Source organism: Lissotriton helveticus, chromosome 3_2 (assembly GCF_964261635.1).
Source record: "Lissotriton helveticus chromosome 3_2, aLisHel1.1, whole genome shotgun sequence".
In the NCBI taxonomy this organism is placed as follows: Eukaryota; Metazoa; Chordata; class Amphibia; order Caudata; family Salamandridae; genus Lissotriton; species Lissotriton helveticus.
The window spans coordinates 292400861-292412879 of record NC_136062.1 but is presented as its reverse complement, the minus strand read 5'-3'; positions in this window follow the sequence as shown (position 1 = coordinate 292412879).

The following is a 12019-nucleotide window of genomic DNA, read 5'->3' as shown; positions in this document are numbered from 1 at the left end:
GTTTGAAGATGTGTTTCTGTATTAAAGTGGGCTGGGTTTGTTGATTTAATGAGCTGTCCGGTTGTTCGTTAATAGATTTATTTCGATTATTTTTCAATTTGCTCCCGGAGGTTGCGACTCAATTGCAGGCTTCCGAAAGCACTTGGTCCACCTCTTCCCCTTCTGTCATTTTGAATATGGAGCTGTATTATGAGCATAGGGAAAATCAAGACAGGGAGAGGACAGAGAAGAAGCACAAGGATTTGAAGACAATGGTGTTGTTGCAGAAAGGCTTCTAGAGGGAATGGTAGAGGACGTGGTGGTTTGGCCCGGCAGCTGCCACACACTAGCAGGCAGCCAAATGCTACACCTTTAGGGCCAAATCAGTGTGCGTATTGTAAAGAGGCACATAACTGGTGCAGCAAGTGTCCTGTGTTGTTGCAGAAGGTGACGGTCCCTAGAGGAGGAGGCCCTCTTGGACGGGGGGTCGTGGAACTGGTGGGGCAGACAGGACTCAACATGCTGCGGCCTCGTAATGTCGTTCTGATAATAATTACTTTGATGACCCTCAGGCGGACAGTATTCTCATGATGATTATAACACAGATGAGGTGACAGGAATGTCTTATGCTAGGACAGCCAGGGACAGAGTGAGGGACCAGTTCTGATACCTATAGATCAACGTGGTCCTAATGTTACTGTGGATTTGCATGGCTCGGCTAAGGAATTTGTGGTGGATACAGATGCAACAAGCAGTTCTATTTCTTGTTCTTTGGACCCTGGGGCGCACTCTGTCTGGCCGTAATAATGTTTCAGTAGATTTCTCTGGTGTACCGGTTGTATACCCCATTTAAAGACCTCTTGAATGGACTATTGGTCCTTTCATTGTGGATTCGCCATTCTTGTTGATGTCTAATTGTGGAGAAAATTTGATGGGTTTGGATTTGTTGAAGAAATTGCATGCTACGATTTACTGTTCCCCGACAGGTGTTTACGCGCTAAACAGTGTCTGTCCAAAGATGCGTCCTGTGGGACTGTTACCAATATCGCCGATTGCTATTTTGCCTTGTATCCCTCAGTATAAAATACCGCAGGCAGGAGAGCGAGCCTTATTGCAAATTGTACAGGATTTGATTGAGAAAGGAGTGGCTGAGGAGACGCTGCTAATATTTGTAATAGTCCTATTCTTCCCATTCTTAAAAGGACACCTTCTGGTACCTCTGCTGATCATGAAGATGTTTATCGTTTTGTGATTGATTTGCACCAAGTTAATAAAATAGTAGTTCCCCAGTTTCCTGTGGTCCCGGACATTACTACTCTTTTAACAATGATTCCTTCTATCGCCAAATTCTTTTCTGTCATTGACATGAAAAATGCATTCTTCAGTGTTCCTATCCATCCAGACAGTAAGTATTTGTTCGGTTTTACAATAGCTGGCAGAAGCTTTAGATTCTTTCGAGCTCCTCAGGGCTATACTGAGAGTCCAAGTATATTTTGCTTCAATATGTTGACGATCTCCTTATCGCTTCTGACACAGAACAGGGTTGCAGGGATAGTACAGTCAAATTGTTGTTGCTTTTGGCACAGCATGAACATAAACTTTCCCTTTCCAAATTTCAGTATTATCGACAAGTCACCTATTTAAGTCACCCACTGTCGAAGGAGGGTAGGAGAGTGTATACGCTGGAAGTTCTACACTAAGTGCCCTGTCATTAGGGAGACCCGTGCGCCTGTGTACGCTGGGAGCAGCCCTGAGCGTACGCCTGCATTGGAGATAGCGTACGTCTCGTACTGCGGGACTCACAGTGTCCGCGCCGTACGCCTGCTCACGCGTGATGCGTGAGATTTAGTGGGGCACCTATGTTAAAGCCGAACAACGTGTAGAAGAGCGCTACGAAGCGCACAGAGGTGCCAAGGAGCGCCGTACCTTCACAGAAAAGGGCAAAAGCCCCCCAAGATTGCTATAAAGAACTGTGGCACCCCTGTTTAAAGCATTAGGACAAAGTGGAGGCATGGAGGCACCCCTGGGGTAGAGAGCTGCAAAGACGGACCACTCAACAAAGCAAGGCAGGTCAGAAATGGGGTCATGAAGCTGCCAGCTGCCGCGCTCCAAGCCAGAGAAATCCGAACACCGAGCGCCGCGAAGCACCGCGAAGCCCCGCGGAGCGCTACCACCGCCGCCAGAGCCACAGCAGCGCCGCCTGCACCCGGCCCCAGTGCCCAGTACACAGTACCGAAGGAAAGAATCAAGGAGCAGCCTAGCAGACATTTCAAGTAAGAGCTGGGCAACTTCATACCTTTTTGCCGGTAATGCAATCAGTAAACAGAAATAGAGACAATATAGACGGCGCTGTGCACAACTTGCGGGGAAGAATCGAAACTGAATGCGCTACATGGGGGCCGCCACCTCAATTGCCAGCCGCGCCCGAAATCGCCGTCTTTCTTCTACTGAAAGCGACATCAATTAAATAGATTTGCGCTGCATATGGGGAGAGTAACATACAGCTGATGTATGCTGGTGGGGGCCGTTGGGAAGCGGAGTGCGCACAGGGCAACAAAACGGTACTGCATGATCAGGGGGTCAGAGATATTTTAAGACCCTCTCTGTGATCTCCTATCAAAGGAAAGAAGAACCGAAAGTGAAACTCACACGTTCTAGTGCTCTTCAGCTCCCGGTGCTGGGGGGCTCTTTACCCTGTGGGGGGGTGCCTGACAGTGAGGAACAACTATAAATAGCACCTCGCAGCATCTCACAACGCGCCAGCTCAAGCAGGTTGAAAACTTGTCTATCCGGTGGATGTTTGGAGGTTTCTGAGCGAAACTGAAACCGTGCTCCAAAACAACAACAGCGGCCGTCATTTTGGTCAGAGATCCAGTGTACAGTGATTGAAGTCCAGGTGAGAGAGTGAAAGCGGTTATCTATTGCCCACGAGGCGGGGATCGACTGAGCCTGCGAAACGCTGAAGGGTGCACAAATAAGAAGATCTGCCATAGTGCAACGGGAGTGTGACGTCGGCGAGTCGGCTTCATAAAGGCACACCGAGCGGACAATCTGAAAGCGGCCACACCCAACCAAATTTTGGGCAGAGAGAGCAAGGGCATGCTATGTGGGACATAAAAGGAGCTCTGCAACAAGAAAAGCAGGGAGAGGCGAGGACGAGAAGTGGCATAGAGCTGACATTGAGCTCCTCCTGCCTATCTGTGATATAGACACTGAGAAAGGACTGGTTTCACCTACACTAATTTGGTGGCCATCTTTGAAGGTAGCCTCGATCACACTTTACATCACTCACCTTTCTTCTCACTACCTGCTCCCTCATACCTCCTTATATCTTTTCTTACCATTCCTCACCTAATTTTTCACCTACTGTACCCCCCTCACCACCAGTTATCCTCACTACATATTATTTTATTTTATTTATTTATTTTATTTTTACCCCCTTCCTGATTGAACTTTGATCTAAACACTAAACTCTATAAGGACATTGTGTGCATTTTATTAATTTTTGTTTGGATTTGTTATTTCACTGTTGTTCTTTTTGATTTGCACCACATATTTTTCATCTTCTCTAATTCTTTTATTATATGACTGTGTATTACGAAATATCCTTCTTCCACTAGGTATCTTATTTTTATCATGTGCTTTTAATTTATTTGTCAAACTTTTCAATTTTAATTCTTCAATTTGTTTTTGATGATATCACCCTCTTTCTCTTTACATTCTGTCTTATTATATATTATGTAGTTACCTGTTCCTCCCCATTCGTGGTTCCTCTACTCTGCTATCTTTATTAAATAACTATCTTCTTTCTACTCACTCCCCTTCTCTTTCTTTCTTTTTAATCCGCTTTTTAGTTATTTTTCTCCTCTTTTATTTCATTTTATTTTACCTTTACAGCTTCCCTCAGTTTTATCATCCATCCCATTGACTCTCTATTCTAGACTACCTTCTAATCCTTCCCCCCCTCTTTACCAATTATTATTTGCACTTCATTTTGTATCGTTTGGATATGTTATTCTATTGTGGCGCTTTTTAACCTATTTCAACGTTAATTTGTGTATTCCTTGACTGTTCACTAAGGTATATTCTCTTTTTGTTATGTATTTTGTTATTTTGTATATTTTGATGCTCCTCTGTTTAGACCACCCTCATTTCCTATCATTGTAATTTATTTCAAGTTATTGTTCAGATTGCCCTCTATGTTATATCCTTTTGTCACTATGTTTTTGTTTTCAATGTGTATCCTGATGTTACTATGTGTAGTTCACCATTATGTCCTATCTTTATAATTTGTTCAGGCTATATTTAATTCCTTCCTTTATAGCCTTATCTTTTTAATTCTCCTGGCTGCCCTTCCTTACATCATGAAATGTAATTTATATGATTATGTCGCCTCCTTACCTAATGTGCTTATGTTTACATCCTTACATCGTGAAATTGTATTTCCTACGATTACGTTGCCCCATCACCTATTGTGCGTAATTGAAACCCCACCCACACCTCTCACTGTCTGAGTCTGCTTTGGATTCACTAAATCGACCCCCGCTTCCCCCATAAACCACCTTCTATCTTCACTTCGAGGACCAGTGCATTCTAATCAACTGTGCTTCCTCTTTCTCCAAATCATGCCTCCACTCACTCTTCCACCATCATTCTCAACCCCACACATCTCTAAACTCGGCCCTAACTCTTGGACCATCCTCTACCCTCCCCATATCTCTAAACATGGTAAAAAAAATTCAAACACAAACTTCTCTGTCTCCACCCAGAAACATTATTTGCTGATCACCATAACAGCCTTAACTCCCCAATTATCACCAACTTCATCTTCTTCACCAAACGACCATCTAAATGGAAAAGCTTATTTCTATGTCACCTCCTGATCTCCAATTCACGCAACATCCCATACCGTCTAAAACTCTCCACTACACCATCTTCTTCCTTTCCAGGCAAAATAGATATCTCCATCTTCAAATCTGGAACTATACTCATCCAAGCGTCTGAAAAGCACCTCGACATCTTTGAACAACACTTTTGCGCTATATCCAAAGCTCTCACAATATCTTCGAATCCTGCCCTCTCACCCCCTCTACCCCTACACTCATCACCCCCCTCTCATCCCGATACCATTACCTCGTTTCTCTGACCTACCCCAACTTTTATTGCCCTCCTCTCCCTTCACCTCTCAGTCCCCCCTATCGCCTCTCCCTGATTTTCCCCCTCCCTCTCCTACTCCCGTTGAACAACACTTTAGCACTTTATCCCAAACCCTCGCACAATCCCCGAACCCTGACCTCTCACCCACTCTACCCCTTGATTCATCACCCCCCATATCATCCCCGTCCCCCTTACCTCGTTTCTCTGACCTTCCCCAATTCTTATTGTCTTCATCTCCCTTCACTTCTCCCTCCTCTCTATGGCCTCTTCCTAATCTAATATGCTCTGGTACACATGTCTCTCCTTTCAACCTCCTCTCCAACATCCCCCCTCCTTGCACCACATCATTCATCCACACAACGATACCACCTGCATCCCCCAATTACCATATGATCTTCCCCGATTCCAAAAACACACTCTACTCAACGCTCCTCCCTCCACTCGACTCCCTTCCCGCTTCTCCCTCTGCCTCTTACCTCCTGGGACCCCCATGTCCCATTAATACACTCTCTTCTATGCCTCTCCCTCCCCTTGACTCCCACATCCCTTACCCCTCGGCCACCTATCCCCAGATTCCACCCTGTTCTAATAATACACTCTCTTATATACTCTTCCCTCCCCCTGACTCCCTTATCAATTCTCCCTCTGCCACTTACCCCATAGTACCCCCCCTTTACAACTACACACTCTCATCTATGCTCCTCCTTCCCCTATACTCCCTTACCACACCTATCTCTGACTCAGTTCCCCACTCCCCCTTAACTGCCCCCACATATCCCCCACAATCACCCTCCAACACCTCCATACTTTCTTCAACAACTCACAATCCAACAAATACAACACCACCTCCTACTTCCTCTATGCCACTTTCACCGAACTGTCTGTCCGAAATGAATACCTTCCCTACATCCTCCTCTTGTTCACCTCCGCTCTCCAAAAATGATCCTCCCCCTCATTATAATCTCACCCCCCCTCCAGACTTTCCTCCTCATCATCCACAAGTTATCCCCCCTAAACAACCCTAACTCGACCAACAGCCCAATACATACGGATCCACAGCACTCATCAACACACACACTGGCTTCCCCTACCATTGAACTTGTCCTTATGTCCCTCATCTTAGAACTCTCCTCACTCAGAAGCGATATCTCATTCCTTACTAAAACCATCTCCTCGCACAACGACACTCTCCTCAACACACCCATATATTGTCCGTCAAACTCTATCCCCAACAGAAACACTCCTCCTTCTAGCTACTACACAACCAGCACCTTACCCACTCAACCTTCCTCAATCGTCCCTCCCTACAATACTTACATACCCACACCGCCACAACGTGGTACTCATCCAATACCCTCTGAAGCTGACAGTTCCACTAACTTAACTTCTAGCAACTACACAACCACCACCTTACCCACTCAACCTTCCTTAATCGTTCGTCCCCACACTACCAACATACCCTCACCGCCAAAACTTGCTATTCGCCCGATAACCCCTGAAGCTAACAGTTCCACTAACTTAACTACCTCTCCCTCACCACCCTCGTCCACTATCCCCCCTACTCAACAGTCTACCATCCCAGTTCTCTTAGGAACTAGCAGACTCACCCTTCCTCCGACCTCCCCTAAACCACCCCAACAACTTAGACCTATCCCCCCTTGTCCCCCCACTACTCGCCCAATAACCTCTGTAGCTAACAGTTCCACTAACTTAACTACCTCTCCCTCACCACCTTCGTCCACTATCCCCCTACCCAATTGTCTACTATTCCAATTATCTTAGGATTAAGCAGACTCCCCCTTCCTCTGTCTTCCCCTAGACCACCCCAACAACTTAGACCTATCCTCCCTTGTCCCCCCTCCAAATTGCCTGACCCCACTCCCCTCTGTTGCATGCTGATTAATTGCAGATCCGCCTCCTGCCACGCTACTGAGATTGCTGAAACCATTCTTAGTGAAAATATTGACATTGCATTCCTAACTGAAACCCGGCTCACCGCCCACTCCACTCCCATCCTCGACTTGCTTATCCCCCCTGGTTACTCTATCATTAGAAAAGATAGAATCGAACAAACAGGAGGAGGACTCGCCATAATTTTAAAAATTTAACTTAACATCTCGCTCGTTCATCTGCAAGACCCTTCATCCTTTGAATACCTTTGCGCTGATATCATTATGCCTGACTCCCCCACCACCCGGTTGCACACTATCTATCATCCCTCTGGAAATAACATCCCCTTTACGGAAGAGTTTTTTTTTTTTTTAAAACCTTTATTTTGGAAAAAGAATACAGATACAGACCTACATCCACCAAGGCCTGTCAATCATACGAAATAGCAAGAACAGATCAATACACAGCTCATCAGCCGACAACCCGAGGGTCCGGCAGCGTAACAGTATGGTGTGATTCGGAGCATTTGGCAGATGAGGATAAATAAAAGGTTTTCATGTTTTTATTATATACAAACAACAAGAAAAGACATAAGAAAAAGAATCGAGGCAAAAGTATCAATATTAGGCCTGCAATGTACAGTAGGGGGGAGACAAACGAAAATCAAGCATCAAACAATCGTAGAGGCGGGGAGCGGGGACCAAGAGTGAATAGCACTTCACAAAGAACAGAAAATCAAAACACTGGAACGTACAGTCAAGGAGATCTCGGAAGGTCTGGGGGCTCAGCAAAGGGAGGGTCACAAATCTCTCCACGGTACGAATTCCACTGACGTCAAATCCTCCCCCACTTCTTGGGCCTACCTCGGGAGATGTACACAATTTTTTCTCTAAACATGCACCAATCCATGTTCTCCTCCCAGGTCGAGACCAATGGTGCCCTATGAGACCCCCAGAGTTGAGCGATATCTCTCTTTGCAATCATGTTGCCCAGCGTGACCCATTGAGTCTGAGCAATGGTACAGTCATTTGGTTCCCAAACATTCAGCAAACAGCGTCTGGCCTCGGGGAGTAACCCGACACCCGTCACTTCTCCCATCACCGCATGCACTCGATTCCAAAAAACCACGACCGCCGGGCATTCCCATATAATGTGGAGGAAGGTAGCAAGCAAACCACATCCACGCCGACATAACCCATCCACAGAATAACCCATATGGATCAACCGTGGACCCGTGACATAGATACGATGTAGAATCTTGAGCTGCACCAGTTGGAGACGCGCCGGAATAGCGACTTCTTTTGGGGAGGATATTGCAGCCTGCCAGTCTTCATCGTCTAATTCCAGACCGTCACCAGTCCATGCCTCTCGTAGCTATACAAGAAGGTCCGAACGGGCATTAATACGTTTTTTATATATGAGGGAGATAGTGCTGTCAGGGACATGTCCATCCAGCACTCTATCTTCCAGGGGAGAAGACTCAGGGATCGAAGTACCAGCAGGGAAGACCGAGGCAAGTGCATGGCGGACCTGAAGATATCGGAAATATTCCCTATCACTCAGCTTATATTCCCGTTTTAGCTCATCAAAAGTTTTGACTCTGTCAACGGCCCAAAGATCACCCATTTTGCTAATACCGATAAGGTCCCATCTATCGAATCCCTTCGAGGACCACAGACCACCCAGTCTCTCAGCTGCATACAGGGGAGTCGCCCTAGTCAGCTTATCCGTCCAGCCCGTGGCCGATGTTGCACTATCCCATACACGTATCGCCACCGCAGTGGGGCCCGTCAGACTCCTCCTGGCGGTCCTGGAGTATAGCGCTTTATTATAATCGCCCCCCGGTAGTTGCCACCTATCCATATCATAGGCGGGATTAGGAACAGGACCATACATGGCATGGTTAATAGCACTCAACTGTGACGCCCAATAATAGCGCCTGACATCCGGCAAAGCTATACCACCGTCATACCAGGGCAAAGTCAATTTCGCCAACGCTATACGCGGCCGTCCACCCCAAACCAATTTCCTCTGAAGGCCCTCGATTTCACGGAAATAGCCGGCCGGAACCAGATCGAGCGTGTTCTGGATGGCGTATAGGAATCGGGGAAGAGACATCATTTTAAACAGGGCCGCTCTCCCTAAAGGAGACAGAGGCAATCCACACCATGCCACTACATCCGACCGAAGTCGGGCAAGCGGAGGCAGTAGATTCCGCTCAAATCGTACCCTGGGGTCCATAGATGTGTAGATCCCCAAGTACTTGAGACCAACACTGGAGACAGGTATAGGGCAGAAACGGGGCAAAGACGGTTGTCCACCTGCAAGCGGGTAAATACAGGATTTAGCCCGGTTGATAACCAAACCAGAGTTCTTCCCGAAAGAGCTCAGGACGTCAAACAGAACACCCAATGACTTACGGGGAGAAGAAAGGTATAACAGTATATCGTCGGCGTAAAGCGACACCCGATCCTCAAAGGTAGGGGACCACCGTATGCCCCTGAGCGAGGGCTCCCAGCGGAGCCACACGGCAAGGGGTTCAAGAGCGAGCGCAAAGAGAAGAGGCGACAGAGGGCAGCCCTGCCGCGTGCCACGCCCGAGGACAAAAGGGCCAGAGGCCCTTCCATTAACCACCACCTGTGCCAGCGGATGCTCATATAAAAGCCTAACTCACCCGATAAACTTAGGACCAAAACCAAACTTGGCAAGGGCCGCCCACAAATAAGGCCATTCCACCGTGTCAAAGGCCATCGAGGCGTCAAGGGAGACCAAGATGGCCGGTTCCTCAAGAGACCCCGCCCTCGCCAAGGCACCAAGAAGGCGTCGAAGATTGAGTGCGGTATTACGGTGGGGGATAAACCCGGACTGATCAGGGTGCACCAAATCGCCAATCACCGTAACCATTCGGCTCGCCAAGATCTTAGCGAGAACCACATTCAAAAGCGAAATCGGCCGATATGACGAACATTGTTCCCGAGGCTTTCCATCCTTATGTATGACCACAATGGATGCCAGTCTCTGATCCTGGGAAAGAAGCCCGAGATCTCGCGACGCCAAGAACATCCGACGAAGGTATGGCGCCATTTTGTCGGGACACAGCTTATACAGCTCGACTGGCATACCGTTCGGGCCCGAAGCCTTTCCCGAGCGAAGCGCACGGATAGCGAGCGCTACTTCATCGGTAGAGAAATCCGCCTCCATAAGCTCCCTGTCCGAGTCCGACAGACTAGGCAACGTTATATCTCGGAGCAACAGGCGCAAGTCCTCCTCGGGTCTGTCTGAGACCGACGCGTAAACCTTCCGAAAGTGCTGGGCAAAGACCTCCACTATCTCGACAGGGCCCACCACTCGCACACCATCCACTCGTTCAATCACGGGCACCACCCGGTTCAATCTATCCCTCCTGTCAAGCCAAGCAATCAATTTCCCCGCCTTGTCACCCACATCATATAGGCGCCCCTGCTGCTCACGATTCATCGCCTTAGCCGCATCAGTCACCAGAGCTCTGTATTCAGACTGTTTAAGCGCCAGGGAGTGCAAGCTACCAGGCGTAGTTCCAGACTCCATCCGCCCCTCCAACTCAGAGATATCATTTTCCAGACGTACCACTTCCATAGTTCTGCACCTCCTTTCGCTGGCAATCAAAGAGAGAGTCTGACCCCGGATCACAGTTTTATATGCCTCCCATAAAGAAACAGGGGAGGATACTGACCCTTCATTCTCAGCAAAATAGTAATCCATACATTTAACCACTTCCGTACCAATGTTGGGGTTACGAAGATGCCACGGATTAATAGGAGCGATCCGACCCCCGGACTCCAGCCACACGTCAATAGTGAGCCAGAGTGGGGAGTTTTCCAAAATCCCCCTAGCCAAATGTCTAATTTCCCTCACTGAGACCATCTGTGCCGCTGGTATAAGGATGTAGTCGAGTGTCGAGAGACTACCATGAGCCCCTGAATAAAAGGTGTATTGGAGCTGTCCAGGATGGAGTTGTCTCCAACAATCCGCTAATCCCAGTGTGTCCAAGAAATTCCCCAGCCATAACTGCGATGCAGGGAGGGTTCTACGGGGGCTACGATCCTCCTCTCCACTGACGACCGAATTAAAGTCGCCACCCACTACCAGCAAGCCATCGGGGAGTCCCAGGACTACCCCGCCCAAATCAGAAAACGTGGTGGACTGAAGACCAGGGGGAACATACACAGACAAAATGGAGATCGTCTTCCTCTTCCAGCGACCCACAAGAGCGGCATAGCGGCCCCTATCATCTAGCACCTTATCATCCACTTCGAGGGGGAGGGAATTTCTAACCAGGATACCCGCCCCCCTCGACCCAGTGATGAATCCAGAGTGGGCCACCAAGCGGTAGCCTCGTCTATTCAAGGCATGGCACGTATTTCCTACAAGATGCGTCTCCTGTAGTAAAACGATATCCGGGGATTGTCGCTTCAAGTATTGCAAAACTATCCCCCGTTTTATCCTATCCCCGAGACCATCAATGTTCCAGCTCAGTACCCTCAGCCCCCTACCCCTCATCCCAGACAGGAACAAACAGTCCTCCCCGACACAAAACAGGCACAAATGATAAAATAGCGACCAAATCGTAGCCTCGTAACAAGCAAACAAGAAAAGACCCCCCCACCGCCCCCCAAGGAACCCTCAACACACAACCCCCCACCCTGCACCCCTGCGGTAGACCAAAAAGCCACCCCAACTTGCAGTGTGCCTGTCGCCCCATTAAACTAACCTACAAGAAGAGAGAGAAAAACGTCCCCTGAGGAGGAAGAGTCCCGAATCCCTCCACCCCCGGGTATCTACAACGTAGAAACATCGCAATCACAGAGCCACTGCAAAGCGTCCAACAAATTGGCTCGTCGGCACAGACTCACTACTCCTGTTCTTCCAAGCCGCCCTCGGCGCCCCCGAGCTCTCCGGGCTGATGTGTTGCGTCGGCAGGGTGTCCAGCCAGTCACTGGCCACCTCGGGGCGA